This window comes from Trichosurus vulpecula, chromosome 1 (assembly GCF_011100635.1).
Source record: "Trichosurus vulpecula isolate mTriVul1 chromosome 1, mTriVul1.pri, whole genome shotgun sequence".
NCBI classification, from domain to species: Eukaryota; Metazoa; Chordata; class Mammalia; order Diprotodontia; family Phalangeridae; genus Trichosurus; species Trichosurus vulpecula.
This window is the reverse complement of record NC_050573.1, coordinates 191172584-191185142: the sequence shown is the minus strand read 5'-3', so window position 1 is coordinate 191185142 and position 12559 is coordinate 191172584.

Below are 12559 nucleotides of genomic sequence, written 5' to 3'. Positions count from 1 at the left end.
TTTTTGTCGTTCTTGCTGTTGTTTAAATGTGTGGCTTTCTTTCTTTATTTATACTTTCTTGGGCTTGGACAATGTCTGTGGAAAGTGAGGGGAACATTATTTATCACTATCCATGCCTTGCAACAGAACTGTTGAATCCATGCCAATCATCACATCGAGATTGCAGCCATTTCTAAATTAATCTAATTGTGTTTTAGAAACATTGGGAAGTTCATTTCTGAGTAGTCAAATATATATTTATATCTCTGTTATTCTGGTCTTAAGAGGGTAATTTTTAGGGATGGAGAGCATGTTTTTCAATGTTTTGAACTCATTTGATCCTTCTCGGTCCAAGTTTTGAACAGACCTCAATGTTTGGGTCAGTTGAGCTTCCTGGTTCTAAGGGAGGTGGAAGGGCAGGCGGGTGACAGCTTGTTAAGAAAAAGAAAAGATCAAGGGGCCTCTTAGACACCCATAGCTCTCAGCAAACGTGTATTTTGATGAGTTAAAGTGTAAATGAATCAGAACACATGGACTAAATTTCCTAAATTTGCACATAAGTTTTTTTTTTGAGGAAGAGAAAAGCCTTTTGGAAAAATATATTTGGGTTTCAACAGAACCACAACATTTATAAAATAGCCTAAAATGTGTCTCAATTTGGAAGCACATCGGGATTCACCCATCCCTATGAATTCTGTTTCCTAAAGATCAGGGTTTAGCAACTTCCAGGAAGGCTTGATTGGCAAAAATTACATTAAATTAAATTAAATTAAAAAAAATAAAAATTATCCCATTTCTCCTCCCTCTGAAAAATTTCAAGAGCAGAGGGAGGAAAGAGGTTTAGTATTTTTACAGTACAGCAGACTTATAGCAATAAAAAAGAAAGCATGAAGTCAGGAGGAATGCCTATTCACTGTGAGAATGTAAAAATCAAATTTGTGGAAATAAACTAGCCCTAATATAAACAACTAAAAAAAAAAGGGAAAGGGTGGAGGACATACAAAAAAAAAGGTTATTGATAAACTGCAAGCCCATTAGCACTTATCTTTGTGCCAAGGTCCTGATGCTGCCTAGATGTGCCCGTGTTTAAACAACATTTAAGACTTAAGAGAGAGTGGGGTCTGGGTGTTGAGATATACCCATCCAAGGAAGATATAGTAGTTCCTGGCCTGCTTGGAAGGTAATATGATAGAGGTGAAAATTGTGGATTTGGAGTTAGAGAGCCAGGGTTCAAATCCTGGCTGGTGTTATGTTGAGCAGTTGCTTACACACTTGGGCCTCAATTTCCTTCCAGATAACTTCTGATATCCACTCTTACTCTAAATCTATGATCCTGTGAATAAAAGATGCTAAATTTGAATTAAAAACAATTCACAAGGATTTCAGTTATAAAGCTTGTTTTTTTTTTCTCATCCTATCTCCAAGGATAAATCTTGTGAGCCTTTATTTTTTTTTTCCTTCCGTTCAAAGCTTCCATTTTCCCTAAGGAGCAAATGAAGAGAAAGGAATCTTTCAATCAGTCAGAGACTGTGGATCCATTTATGGATTATTGACATTTCCCCATTTCTTTTTTTTTTTTTTTTTTTTTTTTTTTTTTTTTGTTTTGTTTTTTTTTTTTTTTAAATGCAATTTATTTCTTTAACATATTTGGGTTTCAGCATTGATTTTCACAACAGTTTGAATTACAAATTTTCTCCCCATTTCTGCCCTCCCCCCCACTCCAAGATGGCGTAGATTCTGGTTGCCCTGTTCCCCAGTCAGCCCTCCCCGCTATCACCCCCCCGCCCCTCTCAATCCCCTTTTCCCTTCCTTTCTTGTAGGGCAAGATAAATTTCTAACGCCCCATTGCCTGTGTATCTTATTTTTTAGTTGCATACAAAAGTTTTTTTGTTTTTGAACATCTGATTTTAAAACTTTGAGTTCCAAATTCCCTTCCCTCTTCCCTTCCCACCCACCCTCCCTAAGAAGTTGAGCAATTCAACCTAGGCCACACATGTATTATTATGTATAACCCTTCCACAATACTCATGTTGTGAAAGGCTAACTACATTTTGCTCCTTCCCAACCCATCCCGCTTTATTGAATTTTCTCCCTTGACCCTGTCCCCTTTCCAAAGTGTTTGTTTTGATTACCTCCACCCCCATCTGTCCTCCACTCCATCATCCCCCCACCTTTTATTTTTTTTTTATCTTCCTCCCTCTTCTTTCCTGTGGGGTAAGATACCCAACTGAGTATGTATGGTATTCCCCCTCAGGCCAAATCTGATGAGAGCAAGGTTCACTCATTCCCCCCTCACCTGCCCTCTCCCCTCCTCCCATAGAACTGCTTCCTCTTGCCACCTTTATGCGAGATAATCCACCCCATTCTATCTCTCCCTATCTCCCTCTCTCAGTATGTTACTCTCTCATCCCTTAATTTCATTTTATTTCTTTTAGATATCTCCCTTCATCCTCAACTCACCCTGTGTCTGCTCTCTCTCTTTTACATATATATATATACACATACATACACATACATACATATACACATAGATACATACATACATACACATTCACTTATATAATATACTTAAACATATATATATATATATGCATATATATATATATATGCATATTCCCTTCAACTACCCTAATACTGAGGTCTCATGAATCATACTCATGCATCTTCCATGTAGGAATGTAAACAAACAGTTCAACTTAGTAAGTCCCTTGCATTTCCGTTTCTTGATTACCTTTCATGCTTCTCTTGATTCTTTGTTTTGAAAGTCAAATTTTCTATTCAGTTCTGGTCTTTTCACTGAGAAAGCTTGAAAGTCCTCTATTTTATTGAAAGTCCATATTTTGCCTTGGAACATGATCCTCAGTTTTGCTGGGTAGGTGATTCTAGGTTTAATCCTAGCTCCATTGACCTCCGGAATATCGCATTCCAAGCCCTTCGATCTCTTAATGTAGAAGCTGCCAGATCTTGGGTTATTCTGATTGGGTTTCCACAATACTCAAATTGTTTCTTTCTGGCTGCTTGCAGTATTTCTCCTTGATCTGGGAGCTCTGGAATTTGGCAACAATATTCCTAGGAGATTTCTTTTTGGGATCTATTTGCAGAGGCGATCGATGGATTCTTTCAATTTCTATTTTGCCCTGTGGCTCTAGAATATCAGGGCAGTTCTCCTTGATAATTTCCTGTAAGATGGTATCTAGGCTCTTTTTTTGATCATGGCTTTCAGGTAGTCCAATAATTTTTAAATTATCTCTCCTGGATCTATTTTCCAGGTCAGTGGTTTTTCCAAGGAGATATTTCACATTGTCTTCCATTTTTTCATTCCTCTGGTTCTGTTTTATAATATCCTGATTTCTCATAAATTCACTAGCTTCCACTTGCTCCAATCTAATTTTTAAAGTGGTATTTTCTTCAGTGGTCTTTTGGACCTCCTTTTCCATTTGGCTAATTCTGCCTTTCATGGAATTCTTCTCCTCATTGGCTTTTTGGAGCTCTTTTGGCCATTTGAGTTAGTCTATTTTTTAAGGTGTTGTTTTCTTCAGTGTATTTTTCAGTATTTTTTGGGTCTCCTTTAGCAAGTCATTGACTTGTTTTCATGGTTTTCTCGTATCCTTCTTATTTCTCTTCCCAATTTTTCCTCTACTTCTCTAACTTGCTTTTCCAAATCCTTTTTGAGTTCTTCTATGGTCTGGGGCCAGTTCATGTTTTTCTTGGAGGCTTTGGTTGTAGGCTCTATGACTTTGGTTGTCTTCTTTAGGCTGTATGTTTTGGTCTTCTTTGTCACCAAAGAAAGAATCCAAAGTCTGAGACTGAATCTGGGCGCGTTTTCGCGTCCTGGCCATATTCCCAACTAACTAACTTGACCCTTGAGTTTTCAGTGGGGTGTGACTGCTTGTAGATTACAGAGTTCTATGTTCTACGTTTGGGGGGGAGGTGCCAGCTCTGTCAGAGCCGCACTCCTCCTTCCCCAAGGACCCCCAGTCCAGACTGGGCTCAGATCTTCGGCAGGCTGTGCACCCCTGCTGCGATCCGCCACTTAATTCCTCCCACCAGGTGGGCCTGGAGCCAGAAGTAACAACAGCTGTAGCTGCCCCACCTCCGCTGCCCCCGGGGCTGGAAGCCGAACCGCGAACTCCTTCCACTCCCGCAGCTTTTCCCACTAACCTTCTCCGCAGTCTTTGGTGTTTGTGGGTCGAGGGGTCTGGTAACTGCCGCAGCTCACATATTCAGGGCGCTAGGGCCCCCTCCGCCCGGCTTCCGTCTGGATCGTCCACGCCGCTCAGGCTGGGCTCTGCTCCACTCCGTTCCCAGCTCCCAGCTCCCAGCTCCCAGCTCCGTGTGGAATAGAGCTCACCCAGAGACCATCCGGGCTGTCCTGGGCTGGAGCGCTGCTTCCCTCTGCTGTTCTGTGGGTTCTGCCGTTCTAGAATTGGTTCAGAGCCATTTTTATAGGTTTTTGGAGGGACTTGGGTACGGAGCTCACTCTAGTCCGTGCTTACCAGCCGCCATCTTGGCTCCGCCCCCCATTTCCCCATTTCTATCTACCTTGCGGCTCTTCCCCTGTCCATTAGCATTTCCACCTCGGAGTAGAAATAGAGAAAGCAAAAGAAAAAAGGAAAAAAAAAACATAGCGTTGAATTGGCCAGCTCCTCATTAGCAACTCTCCTAAAAGGTTTTTAGATTATCTGTCAATTTAATTTGCCCATGCTCTCCTTGTGCCCCCTTACTTCAGATAGGAGCAGGCCACACTAGGCCCTATAATAGATTTTTAACAATTACAAACACATCCATCCTTCAATTCATTAATAACGTTGCAGAGGATTATGCTGTAGGCCCTTTCATTCTGTCCTCATTTTTCAGTCCCTGGAGGTTTGGCTCTGTCTTCTAATGGACTCGCCCTCTCCAGTATTCAAGGGAGTACTTCTCTTCAAGTCTACTTGAATTTGTATCTAGTGGGATTTTACTTAAAGGATCAGACTCTTGTTTGTTAGATTTAAAACTATGCCTCAGATAGTTTTTTTTTTCTGTCCTTTTAGTGGTTAGCCCACAAATCAGAAGCCAGCTTAAATTAAATATGGAGGAAAAATGAGCTTCATAGTGCATTTAAAACCCCTTTTACCCAGTAATTCCAGCATAAATCTGCAAACCATAAGTGGAATGATATTGCAATCAAATTTTGCAATGTCACTTGACCCATAAAGCAAAAAAGCTGAATATTTAATTTTGAAGGAGTTTTTGGTAGGTGGGCAGGACAGGAGAAGCATTAACAGTTTGTCTAGTTCTAACTGTCCACTTTGCAGCTTTCTACTGAAATTTTAGTAGTTGCAAATGAAAGTGGACTCCACTTTACATAAACCAAACCAAGCTGCTACTTATCAGTGTTTATAGGCCAACTGTGGTTACATTTCATGAGGATGACGGTTCTATTCTCATATATGCAAGAAGAAATTAGGTAATGGCCAATGAATGCTATCTTTTTAACACTCTAATTATTAGGAAATGTAAAGGTTAACCCTTAACCTTGACCAATTCATTGCTCTAATTATAGTAGTATGTTTTCAGTAGAAAAATTAATTTGTAATGGCAAAGGGTTAATTAGTTAATTATGGGATTTTCCCATGGAGAATCTCAAAGAAATGGCAAATACTAGATACAATCAATGATATGTTAATTTTAAAGACTAAATTATTATGAATTTGGCATCTTTTAAAAAATATTGTTGTATTTACATTAGCAATTAATGGTCTGAAGTCTAACACGTACTATCCAGCACATTTAATAAGTCTCCTTTGAGAGCTATGGCAAGTAATGTACACTCCCCAAAAGAAGACCTGAAATATGAATTTGACACATGCAACAGATGAGCCAGTGTTTAGTTAGCTCTCTGAGAGGTTTCTTTCCATATGGATTGTTTTGATCATAATCAGAAGGCATTGTGTAAAATTAGTTTGTGTTCTTTAGATCCATTTTCCTGGAGGGGCTAATAATGTATTTCTTTATTGTTTTCCTGACCTTTGCATTATGGGAATTAAAATAATAACAACAGAAAAATATATGCTATTCTATTTGACTAGGTTGCGATGTTTCATATGAATTCTTTGAGAAGCAAGTCTTTATCCTTAGAAACACTAGTCAAAGTTATATCTCTTTATTGGAAAGCATAGCTTCTCTTGTTCCTGTCTTCCTCTTCATTTTCTGAATTTTCTTAGTACTTCCCCGCTAATTCACTTCAACAAATATTTCAAGAAACAACTCTGAAGTACCACCTCACATCTACCAGAAATGACAAATGCTGGAAGGAATGAAGAAAATAGGAACGTTAATTCACTATGCGTGGAGTTGTGGACTGATCCAACCATTCTAGGTAAGAATTTGGAACTATGTCCAAAAGGGCAATAAAAACTGTGCATATCCTTCAATCAGCAATACTACTACTAGGTCTGTATCTTGAAGAAATCAAAGAAAAAGGAATAGGACTTATATGTACAAAAATACATATAGCAGCTCTTTTTGTGGTGGCAAAGAATGAGAAATTGAAGGGATGCCCATCAATTGGGGAATGGTTGAGCCAGTCATGGCATATAGTTGTGATGGAGTACTATTGTGCTAAAAAAATGTTGGTGGGGTTAGTTTCAGAAAAACATGGCAAGACCTATATTAATTGATGCAAAATGAGCAGTGCCAGATCATTGTACAGAGTGACAGCAGTATTGTAATCATGATTAAATGTGAATAACTTAGCTACTCTGATCAATACAATGATCCAAAAAAAAAACTTCAAAGGACTTAAGATGAAAAATGCTATCCACCTCTAGAAAAAGAACTGATGAACTCTGAGTGAAAATTAAAGTATAGTTTTCTCACTTTATTTTTCTTGCCTTTTTATGTAATGAAATATGAAATATAATAAAACAAAATATTATTATATGATGTAAAATGGAAATTTGTTTTGAATGATTTTAATTGTTTCATTGATATATTGCACCCACATAAATCATCAATATTTCTTTATATTTACTAACACAACCCAATAGCAAGAGATAGAAAGAGAAGTTCCATTGGAAGTTACTGTAGATATTACAATATTTGGGAGTCTACCTGCCAGAATCAACCCAGGCACTATATGAGCACAATTGCAAAACACTTTTCACACAAATAAAAGTCAGATCTAAATAATTGGAAAACCATGTTACTCGTGAGTAAACTGAGCTAAAATAACAAAAAAAATGACAATTCAACATAAATTAATTTACTTATTTGGTGCCATACCAATCAAAATGCCAAAAATGATTTTATAGAGCTAGAAAAATAATAACAAAATTCATCTGGAAGAACAAAAGTCCAGAATATCAAGGGAATTAATGAAAAGAAATTGTAGGTAAGGCGGCCTAGCCATATCAGATATTAAATTGTATAATAAAGCAGCAGTCATCAAAACTACTTGGTACTGCCTAATAAATAGAGTGGTGGATAGTGGAATAGGTTAGGTACATAAGATAGAGTAGTCAATGACTATAGTAATTTATTGTTTGATAAATCCTAAAACCCCAGCTTCTGGGATAAGAACTCACTATTTGGCAAAAACTGCTGAGAAAACTGGAAAATAGTATGGCAGAAACTGGGCATAGACCAACATCTTAGACCATATGCCAAAATAAAGTCCAGATGGGTACATGATTTAGATATAAAAGCTGATAGTGTAAGCAAATTATGAGAGCAAGGAATAGTTTACCTGTCAGATTTATGGAGAATGGAGGAATTTATGACCAAACAAGAGATGGAGAACATTATGAAATGCAAAATGGATAATTTTGATTACATTAAATTGAAAATTTTTGCATAAACAAAGCCAATGAAACCAAGATTAGGAGGTAGCAGAAAATGAGAAGGAGTTTTTGTAACCAGTGTCTCTGATAAAGGCCTCATTTCTAAAATATATAGAGAACTGGGTCAAATTTACAAGAAGACAAGTCATTCCCCAGTTGATAAATGGTCATGGAATATGAACAGGCACTTTTCAGAGGAAGAAATTAAAGCTAACTATAGTCATATGAAAAAAAAAACCTCTAATACACTATTGATTAGAGAAATGCAAATCAAAACAACTCTTACATACCACGTTATAGGTATCAGATTAGCTAACATGACAAAACAGGAAAATGATAATGTTGGAGAGGATGTGCAAAAATTGGAATACTAATTCATTGTTGGTGGGGTTGTGAACTGATCCAACCATTCTGAAGAGCAATTTGGAATGATGCCCAAAGATCCATAAAAATGGGCATACTCTTTGACCCAGAAATACCACTTCTATGGCTGTATCCCAAAAAGATCATAAAAATGGGAAAAGGACAACACATGCGCAAAAATATTTATCGCAGCTCTTTTTATGGTGGCCAAGAACTGGAAATTGAGGGGATGTCCATTAATTGTGGAATGGTTGAACAAGTTGATATATGAATGAGATATGTGGATATAATGGAATACTATTGTGCTATAAGAAATGATGAGCAGTATGACTTCAGAAAAACCTGGAAAGACTTACATGAACTGATGGTAAGTGAAGTGAGCAGAACCAGGAACATTGTACACAGTAATAGACACATTGTGCAATGATTGACATTGATAGACTTAGCTCTCTTCTCAGTACTGCTAGCACCTAAAACAATTCCAAAAGACTCATGATGGAAAATGCCAGGCACATAAGGAGAAAGAAATATGGAATCTGAATGTAGAACAGATCATACTATTTGCTCTCTTTTTTTGTTTTGCTTTGTTTTGTTTTTTCTTTCTCATGATTCCTCCCATTTGTTCTAATTCTTCTATACAACATGACTAATGTGAAAATATGTTTAATTAGAATGTATATGTAAAGCTTATATCAGATTGCATGCTGTCTTGGGGAGGAGGGAGGGGAGGGAGGCAGAGAAAGTTTAAAACTTATGAAAGTGAATGTTGAAAACTAAAATTTACTTAAAAATAATTGATACATTGCTTACTTTCTCAGTGGTTGGGGAAGAGGCAGGAAGAAAAGAAAGAATTTGGAATCCAAAAATTATTTTTAAAAGAACGTTAAAAATAAATAAATATGTTTAACAAGAAATTTAAAAAATATATTTTAAGAAGTTGCCACTCATCTTTCTTTAGTTGCATCCCCTGTATGAGTCCCATTTTTCTACAATATATAACTCTTTTCTTCATTTACACATTGACAAAAATCTGGAAAGAAATTTTTGAATTTTTTAAGAGAAGGAATAGTTCTCCTCTATACAGTTAAGAGTTCATAAAAGATGGGGCAGAGCCAAGATGGCAGAATAGAAGCAGGGACCTGATTGAGCTCTCCCCCCATACCCCTTGAAATATATGCAAAAAAAATGACTCTAAAAAAATTCTAGAGCAGCAGAAGCCACAAAATGACAGAGTGAAGCAGATTTCCAGTCAAAAACAATGTGGAAGGCCAACAGGAAGGGTCTGTTGAACTTGGGTGGGAGTGGAGCCCAGCCCAGAGTGGACCATGCTCGCACAGATGGGACTAGATCAGGCCTCAGGGCACTGAATCACCTGTAGCTGAGGTGGTTTCCAGACTTCTCAACCCACAAATACCAAAGACAGCTTCAAAGGTCAGTAGGAAAGGTCTCTCACCTGGGTAACAGGAGTGTGGTCCTGCCCCAGCCCCAGGGTGGTGGCAGCCACTGCCACAGGGGTGGCTGCCTCTGGAGTTCTTCTCCTACAGACAGTGGGGGAATCAAGAGGCTGATCTAGGTCCCATTCCTAGGTGGTGGTCCTGGGACGGGGAGGAGTGCTGGGATGGCTTGTGTCACATTTGTGGTGGCTGTAGAGAGGGAGTCCTCCATGCAGTTCCAAGGCAGAAAGGAGTGCTTATGGTTGCTCACAGACCAGAGCACAGGCCAGGAGAGGAGTGGACACCTCTCCTTTGATCATACCAATTTGAAAGAACTGAAAATTTGCAGGTGCCTGGAAATATCTCTGAAGACAGCTGCACAAAACCCCTGAAGCTTGAGGCAGTACACCCTCCAGTTAACAAAAAGCGCAGGGACCAAGTAACTGGCTGGGAAAACGAGCAAATGGGGGAAAAATAAGACCATAGAAGGTTACTTTCTTGTTGAAAAGGTATTTTCTTACATCATTAGGGATGAGGAAGATCAAGTCATTCAGCCAGAGGAAGACAACAAGATCAAGGCTTGATCATATGCAAAACCTCCAACAAAAATATGAAATGGTCTTAGGCCATGGAAGAGCTCCAAAAGGATTTTGAAAATCAAGTAACAAAAGTAGAGGAAAACTGGGAAGAGAAATGAGAGCAATACAAGAAAATAATGAAAAACAAGTCAACAACTTGCTAAAGAGACCCAAAAAATGCTGAAGAAAATAATACCTTTAAAAATAGACTAACCCAAATGGCAAAAGGGGTCCAAAAAGCCGATAGATAATTTAAAAATTATTAGACTACCTGAAAGCCTTGATCAAAAAAAGAGCCTAGACATCATCTTGGATGTCTTGCCCTGATATTCTAGAACCAGAGAGTAAAATAGAAATGGAAAGAATCCATGGATCACCTCTTGAAAGAGATCCAAAAGGAAAACTCCTTGCAATATTGCAGCCAAATGCCAGAGTTCTGAGGTCAAGGAGAAAATATTACAAGCTGACAGAAAGAAACAATTCAAGTATTGTGGAAACACAATCAGGATAACACAGGATTTAGCAGCTTCTATACTAAGGGATCAGAGGACTTGGAATATGATATTCCAGAGGTCAAAGGAGAAAGGATTAAAACCAAGAATCATCTACCCATCAAAACTGAGTATACTATTTTGGGGTGGGGGGAGGATAGAATTTCAATGAGATACAGGACTTCCAAGCATTCTTGTTGAAAAGACCAGAACTGAACAGAAAATTTGACTTTCAAATACAAGAATCAAGAGAAACATGAAAAGGTAAACAGGAAAGAGGAGCCATAAGGGACTTATTAAAGTTTAACTGTTTACATTCCTACATGGAAAGATGGTATTTGTAACTCAAGAGACCTTTCTCAGTATTAGGGTTGTTAGAGGGAATATGTACATGTATGTGTGTATATGTATATACATGTATATGTATATGTGTGTATGTGTGTATGTGTGTGTGTGTGTGTGTGTGTGTGTGAGAGAGAGAGAGAGAGAGAGAGAGAGAGAGAGAGAGAGAGAGAGAGACAGAGTATGTGTGCGTATAGACGGAGGGCACAAAGGGAGCTGGATATGAAGTGATGATACCTAAAAAAATTAAATGTTGAGAGGAATGTCCTGGGAGAAAGAGAAAGGGAGAGGTAGAATGTAGTAAATCATCTCACATAAAAGGTCAAGAAAAAGCTTTTACAATGGAGGGGAAGAGGGAGAGTTGAGAGAGAATAAGGGAACTATACTCTCATTGCATTTGGCTTAAGGAGACAATAACTTGTACTCTCAATTAGGTATAGAAATCTATCTTACCCCCCAGGAAAGCAGGGTGGGGAGGAGATAAGAGACAGGAGATAATAGAAGGGACAGCAGATTGGTGGAAAAGGTAATCAGAAGCCAACACTTTTGTGGAGGGACAGGTCAAAGGAGAGAATAGAATGAATGGAGGTCCAGACAGGATAGAGGGTAATATAGTTAGTCTTTCACAACATGACTGTTGTGGAAGTGATTTGTATGACTCACATGCATAACTTATATCGAATTGCTTGCTTTCTCAATGATGGTGGGTGAAGAGGGAGGAAAGGAGAAAATGAGGAACTCCAGGCTTTAAAAATGAATGTTAAAATTTGTTTATAACTGCAACTAAAACATAAGGTATATAGGCAATGGGGTATAGAAATCTATCTTGCCCTACAGGAAAATAGAAGGGAAAGGGATAAGAGAAGGGGGTTGGGGGGGAGGGTAATAGAAGGGAGGGCAGATTGGAAGAAGGGGTAATCAAAATGCATGCTGTCCTGGGGAGCAGAGTGAGGGGAAAGATGGGGAGAAAATTTGGAATTCACAATCTTATGGAAGTGAATGTTGAAAACTGAAAATAAATAAATTTGTATTTAAAAAAGGGTTCATAAGCGCATATCCTTAGAACTGGAAGGGACATTAAAAGTAATCTCATTTTATAGATGAGAAAACAAAAGCTTAAAATGATGATAAGGCCCCATAATATTGCATATAGTATGAAAGAAAGCCTGGTTTCCAATTTAAGACCTATGTGACTCTTAACTTTAGCATACTAATAGTTCATCAGTCAGTCAGTGACTCAATCAAAAAGCATTTATTAAACATTTTCTATGGTAGAGGTACTATACTAAGTGTTAAGGAGACAAATAAAGGTCCCTCTCCTCAAGGAGCTAACATCCTAATGGGAGTGACAGCATTCAAATAACTATGTACATCCACGATAATGGAAATGGAAGGTGATCACAGAGTGAATTGACTGATAATGGAAGCGGTTAAATCCAGAAAAGCCCTCCTACAGAATATGAGATTTTGAGATGATTCTTAAGAAAACCGAGAATCATGGAAGATAGTCATTCTAGCAGCATACTTTTATTTAACACTGGTCACCCATG